The sequence below is a fragment of the Carcharhinus amblyrhynchos genome, chromosome 9, assembly GCF_965287045.1.
Source record: "Carcharhinus amblyrhynchos chromosome 9, sCarAmb.v2.hapA, whole genome shotgun sequence".
Taxonomy (NCBI): Eukaryota; Metazoa; Chordata; class Chondrichthyes; order Carcharhiniformes; family Carcharhinidae; genus Carcharhinus; species Carcharhinus amblyrhynchos.
In genome coordinates this window covers 12468456-12487905 of record NC_137332.1, presented here as the reverse complement: position 1 = coordinate 12487905, position 19450 = coordinate 12468456, and positions in this window count along the sequence as shown.

Genomic DNA, 19450 nt, shown 5'->3' with positions numbered 1-19450 from the left:
ACAATGGCACAGTGGTTAGCACTGCTGCCTTACAGAGCCAAGGATCCTGGGTTTGATTCCCAGCTTGGGTCACTGCCTGTATGGAGTCTGCACGTTCTCCCCATGTCTGCGTAGGTTTCTTCCACATGCTCCGGTTTCCTCCTGCAGTCCAAAGACGCGCTGGTTCGGTGCATTGGCCATGGTAAATTCTCCCTCAGTCTATCCGAACAGGCGCCAGAGTGTGCCGACAAGGGGATTTTCACAGTAACTTCATTGCAGTGTTAATGTCTGCCTACTTGTGATGCATAAGTAAACCTTAACTGGGAACTCTCACTTTGAAAGCAAGTCTTAATTGGAGTTTCCAAACAGATGTAGTGAAGAACAGTTGGAGAGGGTCAAACTGCCTTTCACACCTCAGGCAGTCAGTTTTGCAGCCAGTCATGTACTTAGATTCACGAGTCATCGGCCGTGCTCACCCCAAGGTCGGAAAATCCTGCCCGAGATCAATGGACCTCTGCATGGTCTGTGAACCGCCTGCTACAGTTCCTGTGGCAGGAATGGGAATGGGGATGAGAAAAATATCAGCCATGATTGAATGATGGAGCAAACTCGATGGGCTGAGTGGCCTAATTCTGCTCCTATGCCTTATCATCAAATAGAATGGGAAAATTCCACCCAAAGAGCTGTAGGGCAGGATTTTCCAGCCATGCTCATCCCAAGATCGGAAAATCCCGACCAAGGTCAACAGTCCGTAGTCTGTGTCCCGCTCGCTACGATTCCCGTAGCAGGCGGGATGGGAAAATATCATCCATAGAGCCATACAATGCAGAAAAGGCCCTTTGGCCCATCGAGTCACCACTAAACACACGTACAATCCCATTTTCCAGCACTTGTCCCAAAACCTCCTCCAACCTTCATTATCTAACACTATTAGTATCTGAAGGCTAGTTCTTGCTAATTTTCACACGCAGCAAAGCAATCCCTCCCATAACTGCCACCCAGCACATGCCTCCAAACAACAAAAATGGCAATGGGCAGATCATCTGTTTTCATGATGTTAGCTGAGGGATAGATTTTGGCCAGGGACACCTCTGCTCTCTTATAAATCATCCCACCAAATCTTTTGTTTACACCTCAAGAGAGCAGGTGGGGCCTGGGTTTAACATCTTTTCTGGAAGACAAGAACATAAGAATTAGGAGCAGGAGTAGGCCACCTGGCCCCTCGAGCCTGCCCCGCCATTCAATAAGATTATGGCTGATCTTTTCATGGACTCAGCTCCACTTACCCGCAGTTCATCATAACCCTTAATTCCTTTACTGTTCAAAAATGTATCTATCCTTGCTTTAAAAACATTCAATGAGGTAGCCTCAACTACTTCAGTAGGCAGAGAATTCCACAGATTCACAACCCTTTGTGTGAAGAAGTTCCTCCTCAACTCAGTCCTAAATCTGCTTCCTCTTATTTTGAGGCTATGCTTCCTAGTCCTAATTTCACCCGCCAGTGGAAACAACTTCCCTGCTTCTATCTTACCTATTCCCTTCATAACCTTTATAAGACCCTTGTCAGGCCTCATTTGGAGTACTGTGCGCAGTTCTGGTCGCCTCACTATAGGAAAGACGTAGAAGCTATTGAAAGGGTACAGAGGAGATTTACAAGGATGTTGCCTGGACTGGGAGGCATGCCTTATGAAGTTAGGTTGAGGGACCTGGGTCTCTTTTCCCTGGAGAGACGAAGGTTGAGAGGCGACCTGATAGAGGTTTATAAACTGTTGAGAGGAATGGATAGGGTGGATTCTCAGAGGCTATTTCCCCGGGTTGAAATGGTCACTACGAGAGGACACAGATTTAAGGTGCGGGGAGGAAAGTACAGAAGTGATGTTAGGGGTAAGTTTTTCACTCAGAGGGTGGTGAGTGAGTGGAATCGGCTGCCGTCAGTGGTGGTGGAGGCGAACTCGCTGGGGTCTTTTAAAAGACTTCTGGATGAGTATATGGGGTTTTATGGGATTGGGGGTTATAGATAGGTGTTGATGTGATCGGCGCAACTCGTGGGCCAAAGGGCCTGTTTGTGCTGTAGTGTTCTATGTTCTATGTTATATGTTTCTATAAGCTCTCCCCTCATTCTTCTGAATTCCAAAGAGTATAACCCCAGTCTACTCAGTCTGTCCTCATAAGCCAACCCTCTCAACTCCAGAATCAACCTAGTGAATCTCCTCTGCACCCCCTCCAGTGCCAGTATATTCTTTCTCAAGTAAAGAGACCAAAACTGTACACAGTATTCCAGGTGTGGCTTCACCAGCACCTTATACATCTGCAACATAACCTCGCTGTTTTTAAACTCCATCCCTCTAAGAATGAAGGACAAAATTCCATTTGCCTTCTTAATTATCTGCTGCGAACCGACTCCTTGAGATTCCTGCACGAGGACACCGAGGTCCCTCTGCACAGCAGCATGCAGTAATTTTTTACCATTTAAATAATAGTCCATTTTGCTGTTATTCCTTCCAAAATGGATGACCTCACATTTAGCAACATTGTACTCCATCTGCCAGACTCTCGCCCACTCACTTAGATTGTCTATATCCCTTTGCAGACTTTCAGTGTCCTCTGCACACTTTGCTCTGTCACCCATTTTAGTGTCATCTGCAAATTTTGACACACTACCCTTGGTTCCCAACTCCAAATCATCTATGTAAATCATAAACAATTGCGATCCCAAAACTGATCCCTCAGGAACATCACTAGTCACTGATTGTGAACCAGAAAAACACCCATATACCCCCACTCTTTGCTTTCTGTTAGTTAACTAATTCTCTATCCATGCTAATACATTACCCGTAACACTGTGCACCTTTATCTTATGTAGCAGTCTTTGGTGTGGCACCTTGTCAAATGCCTTCTGGAAATCCAGATACACCACACCCACAGGTTCCCCACCGTCCACTGCACATGTAATGTTCTTAAAGAATTCCACCAAATTAATCAAACATGACTTGCCTGTCATGAAACCATGTTGCGTCTTACCAGTGGGATAATTTATATCCAGATGTCTCACCATTTCTTCCTTGATGATAGATTCAAGCATTTTCCCTCATACAGAAGTTAAGTTAACCGGCCTATATTACCTGCCTTTTGTCTACCTCCTTTTTTAAACAATGCTGTTACATTTTCTGTTTTCCAATCTGCGGGAACCACCCCAGGGTCCAGCAAATTTTGGTAAATTACCATTAGGGCATTTGTTATTTCTCCCGCCATCCCTGGGATGCATTCCATCAGAACCAGGAGACTTGTCTACCTTTAGCCCCATTAACTTGCCCAACATTACCTCTTTTATGATAATGATAGTTTCTAGGTCCTCACCTGCCATAGCCTTAACTGTCATCAATTTTTGGTATGTTATTTGTGTCTTCCACTATGAAGACCAACACAAAATATCTGTTCAACGCCTCAGCCATTTTCTCATTTCCAGTTATTACATCCCCCTTCTCGTCCTCCAAAGGACCAATGTTTACTTTCGCCACTCTTTTTCGTTTTATATATTTGTAGAACTTTTGCTACCTGGTTTTATATTCTGAGCTAGATGGCACCTCTGACATCACAGTGCTCTTTCTGTTCCTCACTGACATACTTCAGCCTAGATTACATGCCCAATTCTCTGGTATGGATCCGCCAACCTTCTGACCCGGCAGCAAGAGTGCTACCATCCCCGGCCAAAGCCTCAACTGCAACCATTCTAATGATGGGGCCTATCAACCTCCGGGGCAGCCTGGTGGTGCAGTGGCTAGCCAGGGACGCAGGCTTGATTCGCGGCTGGGGCCACTGTCTGTGCAGAGTCTGCACGTTCTCCCCGTGTCTGCGTGGGTTTCCTGATGCCCGAAAGAGATGTTGAGAAGGAGGCACAGAACGAATGGTAGTAGGAAGTCAAAAGAACTGTCAAATCCTCAATTGGAAAGTCTACGTGTTGGCACATCTATACAAATTGCTGCAGTCAATACCCTTAGCAACTCCTCATAATTATTCTAGTTTTTCCATGGAGCAAAAAAATGAAAGAAGTTATAAATAATATTTTGAGATTGGCAGACAGCTCTTTTCTACATTATATTATGCATCCCATCGGATGTAATAATGCTTAGTCGTAATGAGAACTTTTTGCCCCTCTGAACAATCATTTGATTCAGCTGTTTTGTATATTTGGGTCCCAAGAGGTTGTAAATATATTAAAAATTCAATCATAACACTCCAGTTATTGTGCTGGGCTCCAAGTTGTTGTTTATCTTAAACCGTGTCTAATAGTTTGCAGATCAGCTGAATGTAACAAACTGCAATCGCGCTGTAAACATATAAACTGCTTTCACAACGACAGTGAATTCAATGGTTTTAGGAGTCAGCCTGGGGCCAATGTAAACTTGCATAGAATAAATGCATCCTAATTTAAACAGACTGTTGGGATTGAATGGTTTTAAAGGGGCCAAACATGCTTTGGTTGAATTAAATGCCTTACTTCTTGCAGCAAGCAATGTAATTAGTACCAAGTGAGGGGCAACTATGAAGAGGAATCTAGTCTCACATCCGTGTTCAATCATTCCTTTTGTAAGTGGAACTGGTCACATCCAACTCCCACAACGCTCTGCAAATCCATGCCAAGGCTCAGGGAGTGATTTGTGTGGCAGCACCAAAGTTGGAGAGGGGAAATCCAGAAACATATTCTAAATAACGCCAAGGGCCAGCCAGAAAATAATTAGTTACAGAGGTGATCTGGAATGCTAGTTGGTACATTAGTGAATTAAAGCAACACAATTGGCATCCGTCTGCTCCTGAGGCACACCGGCAAAACTTCCTCACAATCCGACAGGCTTTCCAAGATGGTCAAAGCAATATCACGCCCTCCCCTCACCTCCCACTCCCTCACCCTTCCCTCCCACCTCTCAATCCCTCACTGCTCCCCCCCCTACCACCCACTCCCTCTCCCCCACACCCACCCTTCCCCTCACAGAGAGCCATTTCGATGAGGACGTGATCTGGCTCACTGCATTTCATTAAGTAAGTTTTGAATAGCCCCAGTTGCACCACTCCCCCCACCACAACTCCAACCCCCCTTTCACTGTCTGAGGCTATGCAAAGTTCATTGCAACTTCAGTGCCTTATTGGACGTTGAGTGGAGTTTTTAATTTGATTTGATTTGATTTGATTTATTATTCTCACATGTGTTAGCGTACAGTGAAAAGTATTGTTTATTGCATACTATACAGACAAAACATACCACTCATAGGGAAGGAAATGAGAGAGTGCAGAATGTAGTGTTACAGTTATAGCTAGGGTGGCTATATCACCCAGATCACTTTCTCCCAACCCTGTAACATCGCCAGCCTGACGAACTATCCTGTCCTCAGCCCATCTATTGCCAAACAGGGGAGGCGATGGCGCAGTGGTATTGTCACTAGACCAGAACCCAGAGACCCGGGGTAATGCTCTGGGGATCCAGCTTCAAACCCCCCAAGACATATGGTGAAATCAGTTTTAAAAGAAATCAGGAATTAAGAATCTACTGATGACCATGAAGCCATTGTCAATTGTCAGAAAAACCCATCTGGTTCACTAATGCCCTTTAGGGGAGGAAATCTGCTGTTCTTACTGGTCTGGCTTGGATGTGACTCCAGAGCCACAGCAATGTGGTTGATTCTCAACTGCCCTCAGACAACTAGAATCAGGTAATAAATGCTGGCTGGACAGCGATTCCCATGTCCCACAAATGAATTTTAAAAAACATTTAAGTCACTCTCTCTAATGACTCCTTTGGCGTCAGTGTCAATTTTTAATCTTTGAAAGTTTAATTACATTAAAGAAGCAATGTCAATATCTAGGGCCTCCCTCAGCGTTGTTCTTGGCCGTAGAAGGTGGCATGTTATTCGCTGGCATTGGGATCCTCCCATTGAAACCATCCCATGCCGCTGGGAAATCTCTGGCAGGATCAGAGAATCCGGCTGGCATGAATGGCCGGCGAATTCCGGTCAAAGCTTTTGGGATTGTATGAAAACATACGGAGCTGAAGTATGATTGAGGACCTTGATGTCTGAGCATCACATTTTTGGAGAGAGAAGGCAAGTGGTCCTACCTGCAAAGTACCAGGGAATTGGAGCTCAGTTAAAGACAGGACCTGAAGGGTTCTAATTTCTAGAGCCATGTACAAATTGTCAGAGGAATGAGCAGATTAGAACAATAACTTGTCTATTGAAATGACTCCTCAGAGGCCGGCGTCCCTTCACCAGATTCCCTTTATCTACAAAATTATGTCCACTCCTAAGAGTGCTTCAACTACAATGTTGGTAATTAAAATGTAAGGGCGGCACAGTGGCACAGTGATTAGCACTGCTGCCTTATAGTGCCAGAGAACGCAGTTAGAACATAGAACATAGAACTTTACAGCGCAGTACAGGCCCTTTGGCCCTCGATGTTGCGCCAACCAGTGGAACCAATCTAATGACCCTCTAACCTAAACTATTCCAATGTTATCCATATGCCTAACCACTGACCATTTGAACGCCCTTAAAGTTGGCGAGTCCACAGCTGCTGCAGGCAGGGCATTCCACGCCCTTACTACTCTCTGAGTAAAGAACCTACCTCTGACATCCGTCCTATAACTACCACCCCTTAATTTAAAGCTATGTCCCCTTGTGTTAGCCATCACCATCCGAGGAAAAAGGCTCTCACTGTCCACCCTATCTAACCCTCTGATCATCTTGTATGCCTCAATTAGGTCACCTCTCAACCTTCTTCTTGCTAACAAAAACAACCTCAAGTCCCTCAGCCTTTCCTCATAAGACCTTCCCACCATACCAGGCAACATCCTGGTAAACCTCCTCTGCACCCTTTCCAATGCCTCCACATCCTTCTTATAATGCAGCGACCAGAACTGTACGCAATACTCCAAGTGCGGCCGCACCAGAGTTTTGTACAGTTGCAACATGACCTCACGGCTCCGAAATTCAATCCCTCTACCAGTTCGATTCCCTGCTCAGATCACTGTCCGTGTGGAGTTTGCACATTCTCCCCATGTCTGCGTGGGCTTCCTCTGGATGCTCCAGTTTCCTCCCACATTCTGAAAGACGTGCTGGTTAGGTGCATTGACCCGAATAGGTGCTGGAATGTGGCGACTAAGGGAATTTCATAGTAATTTCATTGCAGTGTTAATGTAAGCCTTACTTGTGTTTAATAAATAAACTTTACTTTAATTAGGCAATTGAGGTGGGCCTGTTAGAATAGGAACTCCTGATTAAGAGCCAAATTGATGGTCCAATCAGGCTCTCTCTTGCTGATTTAACCAGGAATGTCAGTTCCTCTAGGACTCCGAGTGTAGACTGCTAACTGAGAGCAGTCTGTATGCAGTTGTCAGACTTGTAAATAAAGGGATTTTGATGAAGGGATTTCTGTCTCCAAGGACATGTTGCAAAGTCAGAATCCAGAGTGTCAGTAGTCCTGACACCCCCCAATATACACACATATGAGATTCCCTGATTGGGCAGGCAATCATTACCTCAATCAGGGAGCTCATACTCCAAGATGCCCACTTCATGGCCCCAATACATTGACTTTAACATAATAAAACATCATAAAAGTATGGCATGGAAGTATCATAAAAGAGTAAATACTGCAGATGCTGGAAACCTGAAAAAAAAGGCAATGGAAAAGCTTAATATGTGGGCAGCATGCGGGAAGACAGAAACTGTGTTAATGTTTCAATCTGCGATCTTTCACAGGTTAAAGTTAGAAGAAAGGGATGGGGTCAGAGGGAAGTGAAAGAGATAAGATCGGGATGGGGGGACGGGTTAGCGCACACAAGCTGTTGAAAATTGTGATCTTTCTCGCACGAAAAGAAGATGAAGAGTTTTCTGTTAAGACATCGCAAGAGACAATATGGAGCTGTGGGCTGGGACAACTGTGACCCTAAAAAATGCGCAATCTCTCTGGGCTTCTTGGTGGAGACCGGACGTCTATGACTATCCTGGGGTTTAAATCACTAGTGGGGGTCGTGCAACTTAGGAGCCACGTACAGCCCATTAGGGTCCAGAGTGCAGCCCATGGGACATTTTGTTGTCTGTTGCCTGTGTACAGAATGACCAGATTCCCCTGATTTCCATCCATGTAGTTTTTCTCCCTGCCAGCATGACTGAAGTGGCTAAAGCAAAGGGGCATGAAATGAACTGGGTACTGATTGCTTCAACATTGACTGTGGGAGCCGTGTTCTCTTTCCGCATCCAATCAAAGTGTATTAATTTTGTTTTTAACAATCTGAAGTTCATAGTTCGATTAATATATGAATGACTAAATATTTATATTTAGCTTTATATTTATATTTAAATATTTAGGCTTTAACACAGTAGGTTATCCATCGATCCAGAAAAGATTGAAAATTTTAAGAGGTTGTAATAACAGAACGTGCTTTTCTTCTTTGTTTACAAAGTTAATAAGATTTTAACAGATTAGTTTTTTTGCACTGGAATAGCTTTTTCAGATATCTTTGATAGACTGTTGATTTCAGAATGTTATTAGATTGTGAGGGATATTATTCCTCACTGCTTTTAACATAATTCTCATTGCCATTTGCATGATTCCTGAGGACATTATAGGGTGCTTTCTTGGATGAGTGACTGTGGAGGATATATTGGGGGCATGGAGGTGGCATTGGGTAAACTGGATAGATTATTGACTGGCATTAGTGATCAAAGGAGATGTGGGTTAGCATGGGCTGGGTGCAGGGGGCATGCGGATGACATGGGGAAACTGGAGCAGCAAGGGGTGGAATGGAGGTGGGTGGGTGAGGGATAAGGTTTAGAAAGCCATTAAATGATGTTAGGAGCAGGGTTGTTGTATTGGAGAATCAAGGTAGGCTTTCTAACTGGCACACTGTCACATCCACGCTCCCTACAAACTCCATCATGGTTCACAAAATGTATTGTGGGAAGTCAAACTTTCTGTGAAAAGAGAAATTCCTGTGCAAAGTCACATAAGAATATAAGAAATAGGAGCAGGAGTAGGCCATCTAGCCCTTCGAGCCTGCCCCGTCATTCAATAAGATCATGGCTGATGTGTCATGGCTCAGTTCCACATTCCCGCCCTCTTCCCATAACCCTTAATCCCCTCTCTTATCAAAAACCCATCAACCCTCTTAAAAATATTTAACGAGGTAGCCTCCACCACTTCAACGGGCAGAGAATTCCAGAGATTCACCACCCTTTGAGTGAAGAAGTTCTTCCTCAACTCCGTTCTAAACCGCCCCCCCTTTATCTTGAGGCTGTGCCCCCTAGTCCTACTGTCCTTTCTGAGCGGGAAGAGTCTCTCCACCTCTATCCTATCCATCCCATTCATCATCTTATATGTCTCAATGAGATCTCCCCTCATTCTTCTAAACTCTAATGAGTACAAGCCTAGTTTATTCAGCCTCTCCTCATAGCTCAACCCCCTCAACTCCGGCATCAGCCTAGTAAACCTCCTCTGCACTCCCTCCAAGCCAAAAAATCCTTGCGTAAGTACAGCGCCCAAAACTGGACACAGTACTCCAGCTGCGGCCTCACCAATGCCCTATACAGCCGCAGCAAGACCTCCCTACTTTTATATTCAATCCCCCTCGCTATGAAGGCCAGCATCCCATTAGCCTTCCTGACCACCTGCTGCACCTGCAGGCTGGGTTTTTGCGACTCATGCACAAGGACTCTGAGGTCCCTCTGCACCGTCGCCTGCTGCAGTTTTTCGCCACGTAAGTAATAATCCTTCCTACCATTATTCCTACCAAAGTGGACCACCTCGCACTTGCCAACATTAAATTCCATTTGCCAGTTCCTGGCCCATTCGCCCAGCCTATCTAGATCCTTCTGTAGACTCTCCACACCCTCCGCGCAATTTGCCGTTCCACCAATCTTGGTGTCATCAGCAAATTTCGACACCACACACTCGGTTCCCTCCTCCAGATCATCTATATAAATGGTAAATAGCTGAGGCCCCAGCACCAACCCCTGGGGCACATGGGACATCTTCCAAATGTCCAAAAGTCCTCAGGCTGTGATTCCCTGAACCCACTTCTGGACTCCAAGTATTAAATTACCAAAGTTTTAAAGTTCTTTTTTAAGTTTAAAATTTATTTATTAGTGTCACAAGTAGGCTTACAATAACACTGCAATGAAGTTACTGTGAAAATCCCCTAGTCGTCACATTCCGGTGCCTACTTGGGTACACTGAGGGAAAAGTTAGCATGGCCAATGCCCCTAACCAGCACATCTTTCTGACTGTGGGAGGAAACCGGAGCACCCGAAGGAAACCCACATAGACATGGGGTGAATGTGCTGACGGTGACCCATGCTGGGAATTGAACCCGGGTCCCTGGTGCTATGAGGCAGCAGTACTAACTACTGTGCCATCATGCCACCCTCAAATTCAGGTGGCGATACTTGTTGGGATCCCAGCCCAGAACTCTAAGGTATATTATGAAGCCATACTAGCCTGGGGCAGCATGGGGTGGAATGGAGGTGTGTGACGGTGAGGGGGGTGAGACTCCAACAGTGTTTTTATTTTGGCATAAATGTGAGGAAAAGAGACTTTGCTCCAGAAGTAATTCCACTGACATATTAGGGATTTTTTAAAAATCAAAACAGGCTTTATTAATAACACAGTTTAAGTGTAAGTAATAAATGAAGCCATTTAATTCTTAACTGTTGAACAATCTTTAAACCTAAGAAACAACTCTAAGTTCTAACTTATTACTATTTCAGTTCCAAGTAAGCAACAGTCTTCCCATCGACCAAAACCAACTTTAAATCCAGTTAGCAAACCCAGGCATGCATGCTTTAAATTAGTGTAGAAAGTCCAAAAGCTGCAAAGAGACTTTGCAGAGAGAGACTTTAAAGAGAGAGAAAGAGCAAACTTCTTAGTTAAAGGGTTCCAGTCAGCAACTAAACAGCAAACTGTCTTTCTGTCCACTACAAAACTAGCTCCTTCCATCAACCACATGGTCATATGACTCTGTATTCCAAAACTCACCTTCCATTCCCTGAATCAAAAAACCCAGGCGACCTTTCCATTTATAATGAAAAAGCAATTAGCTCGTTGAAAAATAAAAATGGCATGGCCAAAACGAGTAATTATCTTTGTGGTTAAATGGGCAAGGCTGAGAAATTAGGCCCAACATGAAGTTGGACATTTTAAACTAATACAGCTAAAAACTGCTTCTATGAGGTTATCACAGGTCAAGAGCCAATAGGGACACATACCAGAAGTGTCTCGCATATTGAACAGTGGTGCTTTACCATTACAACAGGGAAACTTCATGACCTAAAGGCAGAGCCCAGACTTCATGCACATTGAATAGAGGCTCAAACTTCACAATGAAGTAGTCGTCATGGCCCAAAAGATATCAGGAGGTACTCAGCCATCATGATTGTGTACTCCCTAGTCTCAGCCAGACTCCCTACTATTAAAGAGATATGTACAACTAGGCTGACTTGGCCTAGCTCATTTGGTGTTATGAGCCCCACTGCCCCCCCCGCCCGCACCTACCCCCAGACTCCAGCAAACTCACTGTGACCTGGGATGGCACAAGAGGGTGTGCGAGATCCACCTTCATGCTAAGAGGAAATTCATCAGTGGCTGTGAGCTAGTGATTTGAACCTGACAGCCCAATCAATTTCACCAGACCAGGTAATATCTATTTCTCAGCAATTAGCCTATTTCTTTAAAGTTAACTTAATCAGTTGTGTAAGAATTGTTTCTTTAATCCATGAGTGTTTTTAATAAAGCTAAGTTTGAACCTTTGTCTGTCTCATAAAGTAAAGGCACTTAAGTAAGTGTAATAAATAGTCGAAGAGTCTGTATTACATATTTCACAGAGAACCTCCTGATTTGCAGCATCTGAGCTGTGTGTTTCCCAGACATACCAACTCCCTGTAGAAAAAAACTGAATTTTAAAACATCCTCCAGTAATATAAAATCTATCACTCGCACAGTATCATTGCAATGGGGACGGATAATGTGAATGGCAAGAAACCATCCCTGTTAGTTTGGCAGTCTAGATCTAGAGGGCACAATCTATCAGTGAGAATCAGACCTATCAGGAGTGCAATTAGCAAATGGATCAACACAGAAAGGGGAGCAGGCATTTGAAACTGTCTTCCAGCATTGGCATTGATGCTAGATCAATAATGCATTGGGATGGCGTGGTGGCTCAGTGGTTAGTACTTCTGCCTCACAGCGCCAGGGACCCTATTTATTGACTACAGCTCAGCCTTCGACACTATTATTCCCACAAAACTCATCTCCAAACTCTGTGGCCCGGGCCTCGGCACCTCCCTCTGAGACTGGATCCTGCACTTCCTAACTCACAGACGACAATCAGTAAGGATAGGTAACAACATGCTACCAGGACTTGATGGATTGAGTTATAAGGAGAGGCTGGATAGACTGGGATTTTTTTCTCTGGAGTGTAGGAGGCTGAGGGATGATCTTATAGAGGTCTATAAAATAATAAAGGGCACAGATCAGCTGGATAGTCAATATCTTTTCCCAAAGGTAGGGAAGTCTAAAACTAGAGGGCATAGGTTTAAGGTGAGAGGCAAGAGATACAAAAGTGTCCAGAGAGCCAGTTTTTTCACACAGAGGGTGGTGAGTGCCTCGAACAAGCTGCCAGAGGTAATAGTAAAGGCGGGTACAATTTTGTCTTTTAAAAAGCATTTAGAAAGTTACAGGGTACGATGGGTATAGAGGGATATGGGCAAAAGGTGGGCAATTGGGATTAGCTTAGGGGTTTTAAAAAAAAGGCGACATGGACAATTTGGGCTGAATGGCCTGTTTCCATGCTGTAAATCTCTATGACTCTAACAACTCCTCCACAATCATGCTCAACACCGATGCCCCACAAGGCTGTGTTCTTAACCCCCTACTATACTCGTTATACACCTATGACTATGCAGCCAAATTCCCTTCCAATTCGAGTTTCAAGTTTGCTGACGACACTACCATAGTGGGACAGATCTCAAACAATGACAAGACAGGGCACAGGAATGAGATAGAGAATCTGGTGAATTGGCGCGGCAACAATAATCTCTCCCTCAATGTCAACAAAATGAAGTTGATTGTCATCGACTTCAGAAAGCGTAAAGGAGAACATGCCCCTCTCTACAACAATGGGGATGAAGTAGAAAGAGTCAAGAGCTTTAAGTTTTTAGGTACTCAGGTCACCAACAACCTGTCCTGGACCCCACATGCTGATGCCTCAACTTCCTCAGAAGACTAAGGAAATTTGGCATGTCAGCTACAACTCTCACCAACTTTTACAGATGCACCATAGAAAGCATTATTTCTGGTTGTATCACAGCTTGGTATGGCTCCTGCTCTGTCCAAGACCGCAAGGAACTACAAAAGGTCCTGAATGCAGCCCAATCCATCACGCAAACCAGCCTCCCATCCATTGACTCTGTCTACACTTCCCACTGCCTTGGCAAAGCAGCCAGCATAATTAAGGACTCCACACACTTTGGACATTCTCTCTTCCACCTGTTCCTTCGGGAAAAAGATATTAAAGTTTGTGGTCATGCACCAACTACCTCAAGAATAGCTTCTTCCCTGCTGCTGTCAAACTTTTGAATGGACTTACCTTGCATTAAATTGATCTTTCTCTAGACCCTAGCTATGCCTGTAACACTACATTTTGCACTCTCTCTCGTTTTCTTCTCTATGAATGGTGTGTTTTGTCTGTATAGCATGCAAGAAACAATACTTTTCACTGTATGTTAATACATGTGACAACAGTAAATCAAATTAAATCAAACCCAGGTTCAATCTCGGCTTGGGTCACTGACTGAGCGGAGTTTGCACATTCTCCCCATGTCTGCATGGGTTTCCTCTGGGTGTTCGGTTTTCTCCCATAGCCTGAAAGATGTGCTGGTTAGGTGCATTAGCCAAGCTAAATTCTCCCTCAGTGTTCCTGAACAGGTGGCGACCAGGGGATTTTCACAGTAACTTCATTGCAGTGTTAATGTAAGCCTACTTATGACTCTAACAAATAAACTTTAACCTTAAAAGCTGCCCTCATCTTCTTTCTCCAGAGTTCAACCCTCCAATCTGCAGAGCTCCGCACTCCCCACTCAGTACTGGATATTTCTGCAGCTTGACCCTGACATCTTCTCAATTGAAAGAAAAAGAAGATGCACAAATTGCTGAAAGGTTTTCTCAATTGTGCAATGCAGCGGGAAGTGAAAGAACATTCTAGCATGGACCCAATGGGCTGAAAGGCCTCCTGTGAGGCGTGACACTATAATGACCATTACTCTAGCTCCTGCAGCAGCCGTATCCGTTACAGCTTGTGTTAACATTAACTTGGCAGATTCCGGTCAGTGTTGCAACATCGTAAATGAGGAAATTTAATGGAAAAGGTTTGTTTCTGTTGAAGGGGAAGCCTTCTGTAGATAATAACAATGCCCCTGTAAAGGAAAAGGGCAAATTGTACTTGCTGCCTTTCTTTTGATAAAATGCTTAAGATAACAGTTTCAGATGGAACAAGTTGAAAAGATTTCACGTAATGAAAAACACATTGTCATCCTTCAGGCTACAATAAATATTTTAAGTATGGTTAGTATGAGAACAGGTGCCCAGCCCACTGATGATTGACAGACCAGTAACCCCATTTCCTGTCCAAACTACCCACTATAATTTTACAAACAAAACAATGTGAACCTTCTTCAGGCCCCCGAAGGCTTTCACATCCTTTCTGGATCGCGTGGAAGTGAATTTAATTAGATTTTTGACCACAAACATGGCGTTTGACTTTCACTAACAGGGTCTTCCACCGGTGTAATCTAGGAGGGAATTTGCCGTTTAACATCTGCGGGCTAAAGGCACAATTTGGGGCAGGGGGGTGGAGAGAAAATGTTATTGCATGCGGTTGTGAAAAGATTGCCTTGTACCGCTGCGTATCACTTCACATCCTTGTTTTTACAGAAGTGATTTAACCAGCTAGTGGTAATTAGCAGAATAGACCAGCCAAGGCTGAACTGAATAAGGCTCCTTTCTTTCAAACTATCTTTCAACAATGGGCTGGTCTGTTTCCCCCACAAAGCCTCCAGCCTCACTGTGTAAGCTCAACTCTAGTTATTTATACACAAAATGATGTAATCCATGTTCATTATCTTCTTTTAATTATGCTTTGGGCTTTCAAATCAGTTCTCCCCCCAGATCTCTATTTGTTGAATGGAATGCACATTGAATATACATCTGACCAGAGAAATTCCACACATTTGCCATTACGTTCAGTATCGGAGCAGTCTGAACTGTTCAAATCAGTCCACTGCAGTGTCAGATTCCAGAACGTGTCTGTCTCCATCTTCATCATGGGGCGGCATGGTGACACAGTGGTTAGCACTGCTGCCTCACAGTGCCAGGGACCCTGGCCTTGGGTTACTGTCTGTGTGGAGTTTGCACGTTCTCCCTGTGTCTGTGTAGATTTCCTCCGGGTGCTCCAGTTTCCTCCCACATTCTGAAAGACCTGCTGGTTAGGTGCACTGACCCGAACAAGAGCCACAGTGTGGGACGACAAGGGGAATTTCACAGTGAATTCATTGCAGTGTTAACGTAAGCCATACTTCTGACAAAGTGGCACAGTGGTTAGCACTGCTGTCTCGTAGCTCCAGGGACCCGGGTTCAATTCATGGCTCAAGTCACTGTCAGTGTGGAGTTCTCCCTGTGTCTGACACTAGAACTAGGGGGCATGGCCTCAAAATAAGGATTTAGAACTGAGTTGAGGAGGAACTTCTTCACTCAAAGGATTGTGAATCTGTGGAATTCCCTGCCCAGCGAAGCAGTTGAGGCTACCTCATTGAATGTTTTTAAGGCAAGGATAGATAAATTTTCGAACAGTAAAGGGATTAAGGGTTATGGTGAGGGGCAGGTAAGTGGAGCTGAGTCCACATAAAGAGCAGCCATGATCTTACTGAATGGTAGAGCAGGCTTGAGGGGCCAAATGGCCTACTCCTGCTCTTAGTTCTTATTTTCTTCAGCCACACTCCAGTCTTGAGCACAAGAATCCAAGCCGGCACTTTGGAAAGTGTCCTAGACTGTTGGAAATGGTGTCCAAACTGGTTCACCTGTTCAGGTGGATGAAAAAGATTTCCCACAGCATATTTCAAAGAAGAGCAGGAGAGTTTGACGTAATGCCCTGGCCAGTACTAATCCATCAATAGCACAGAAACAGATGATCTACCCACGGCCTCATAGCTGTTTCAGAATGTGGTTGTATGTAAATGAGCTGATTTGATTTGATTTATTATTGTCCAATGTATTAACATACAATGAAAAATATCATTTATACAGACAAAGCATACCGTTCATGGAGAAGGAAAAGAGAGATTGCAGAATGTAGTTTTACAGTTACAGCTAGGGTACAGAGAAAGATCAACTTAATGCAAGGTAAGTCCATCCAAAAGGCAGCAGGAAAGAAGTTGTTCTTAGAACATAGAACATAGAACATAGAACACTACAGCACAAACAGGCCCTTCGGCCCACAAGTTGCGCCGACCACATCACCTACCAACCTACAGACCTATCTATAACCCTCAATCTCATTAAACCCCATATACTCATCCAGAAGTCTTTTAAAAGACCCCAGCGAGTTCGCCTCCACCACCACTGACGGCAGCCGATTCCATTCACTCACCACCCTCTGAGTGAAAAACTTACCCCTAACATCACTTCTGAACCTCCCTCCCCGCACCTTAAATCTGTGTCCTCTCGTAGCGACCATTTCAAACCGGGGAAATAGCCTCTGAGAGTCCACCCTATCTATTCCTCTCAACATTTTGTAAACTTCTATCAGGTCGCCTCTCAACCTTCGTCTCTCCAGGGAAAAGAGTCCCAGCTCCCTCAACCTAACTTCATAAGGCATGCCTCCCAGTCCAGGCAACATCCTTGTAAATCTCCTCTGCACCCTTTCAATAGCTTCTTGAATTGGTTGGGACGTGACCTGAGACTTATATATCCTTTTCCCGATGGAAGAAGGTGGAAGAGAGAATGTCCGGGGTACATGGAATCGCTGATTATCCTGGCTGCTTTTCCAAGGCAGTGGGAAGTACAGACAGAGTCAATGGATAGGCTGGTTTACGTGATGGGCTGGGTTTTGTTCACGGCCATTTATAGTTTCTTGCAGCCTTGGGCACAGCAGGAGCCATACCAAGCTGTGATATAACCAGAAAGAATGATTTCTATGGTGCATCTGTAAAAGTTGGTAAGAGTCATAGCAGAAATGCCAAATTTGCTGCCACATTCCAACTTTACCTGTTAATAACAGTCCCAAGACCCAAGTGGCTGCAAAGCACTTGGAGGGTACGAAAGGTTGTAAAAAAAGCTTTGTACGATTTTTATATTAGGTGGCAGTTGCCATTGCAAGCCTTTCTTTTGAAATAAATAAAAGTTGTTGGTTATTTTGTTGTAGAAATATTGAGTTCCCAAAATCTGGTGAATAAGAATTTACAACAGAGAATATTTTTATTCATTAGCTGAGCAGTTATTGCACGCTTGTCCGCTGCCCGCACTCCCGGGAGATTTCCCACGCTCCTGTCACATGACCTGTTATGTCACGACATCATCACGTGACCACTTGGTTAATTGCTTTGCCATTAACCAAAGCAATGGTTAAATTGCAACTAGAAATCAGAACGTCATCTCGAGCTGCTCACTACAGGAGGGCGATAAAGGCTTTGGAGAGACAGCATTGGCAGATTTACTGGTTGATGCCAAAGTTGAGTGCAGGGAAAAAGGCGAGAGCTTCTTGCGCTGCATTCTCTCCAACACAGAAAGCTAGAAGGTGGATTTGACAGAAGTATTCAAAATGAGAGAAGGAGGAATTCAAATTCCTGGGGCATTGGAATTGATTCTGGGGGAGGTGGGACCAGTACAAATCGGACAGTCTGCACCTGGGCAGGACTGGAACCAATGTCCTAGGGGGAGTATTTGCTAGTACTGTTGGGGAGGGTTTAAACTACTGTGGCAGGGGGATGGGAACTGATGCAGGAAATCAGAAAGAAGTAAAGTGGGGACAGAAACAAAAGGCAGTGAGGGGAAAAGCGGAAGGAAGATAAACCAAAGTCAAAAATCAAAAAGGGCCACAGTGCAGAGCACAGAGATTATGGAGAACTCAGTGAATGGGTCCAGTAAGGCTAAGAGAAATGAAATATAGGGAGAACGTACAAAACACGATCAGGGCAGAGAGCAAGGGAAGTCTAGGTTAAATTGCATTTATTTCAATGCAAGAGGTCTGACAGGCAAGGGAGATGAACTCAGGGCGTGGATGGGTACATGGATCTGGAATATTGTAGCAAATACTGAAACATGGTTAAGGGAGGGGCAGGACTGGCAGCTCAGTGTTTCAGGATACAGATGTTATAGGAAAGGTAGAACAGGAAATAAGAGAGGAGAGGGTGCGGGGGGGCGGGGGGGGGGGGGGTGTATGTTTTTGATTAGGGAGAACATCATGGCAGTACTGAGAGGGGATATATTCAATGATTTGTCCGCTGAGTCTATATGGGTTGAACTGAAATGATAAAAGGGCAGAAAAGGTAAACAGGGATAAATTATTTCCAGTGCTAGATACAAAGAACAAAGAACAACCCAGCACGGGAAACAGGCCCTTCGGCCTAACGAGCCCGCGCCGCCATCTATGAAGTCATGTGTACAAGAAAAGCTCTGAATGGGGAAGTGTCAGAGGAGCTCGATTGTGTGAGGAGTTGTTGGAACAGAGAATGGATTTCCAGAGCAGTGGTTATGCTGACTGGATTACACCATTCAAGAAGAAACTGGACAACTATTTTAAAAAAAAGCAAATTTTAAAAGGGAAATGGGGAACAAGCAAGACAACATTTTATTTGTTCATGGAATGTAGGCGTCACTGGTTAGGCCTGCACTTATTGCCCATTCTGATCCAGCAACAGTGAAGGAACAGTGACACGTCAGGATAGTGTGAAACATGGATGGGAAATTTCAGGGTGCAGTGATTCCAATCTGCCTATTGTATTTAGTGGTGGTGGAGATTGTGGATTTGTAAGGTGCTCTCAGACGCTCCTTGGTGAGTTGCTGCAGCGTGAGTTGTAGTCGGTACATGTTGCTGCATCAATGGCAGAGGGAGTGAAAGTTGAAGATGGTGGATGGATAGCACATCAAGCAGCCTCCTTGTCCTAGGTGGTGTCAGCCTTCCTGTTGAAGCTACACTCATCTAGGCAAATGGAGAGTAAACCATCATGTGCCTTGTAAATAGTGGACAGGATTTGGGAGTTCAGGAGATCACTCACTCGCCAGAGCATTCCCAGCTATTGACCTGCATTTATTGGCATGGAAGTTATACCATTTTTCCCGTTTAATTTCTGGTTGATGATGTTGGGGGATTCAGTGAGTTGCATTTCAAGAGTGGGTCTATGGAACATCAGACTCAGAGTGTGGCCTAAATTCA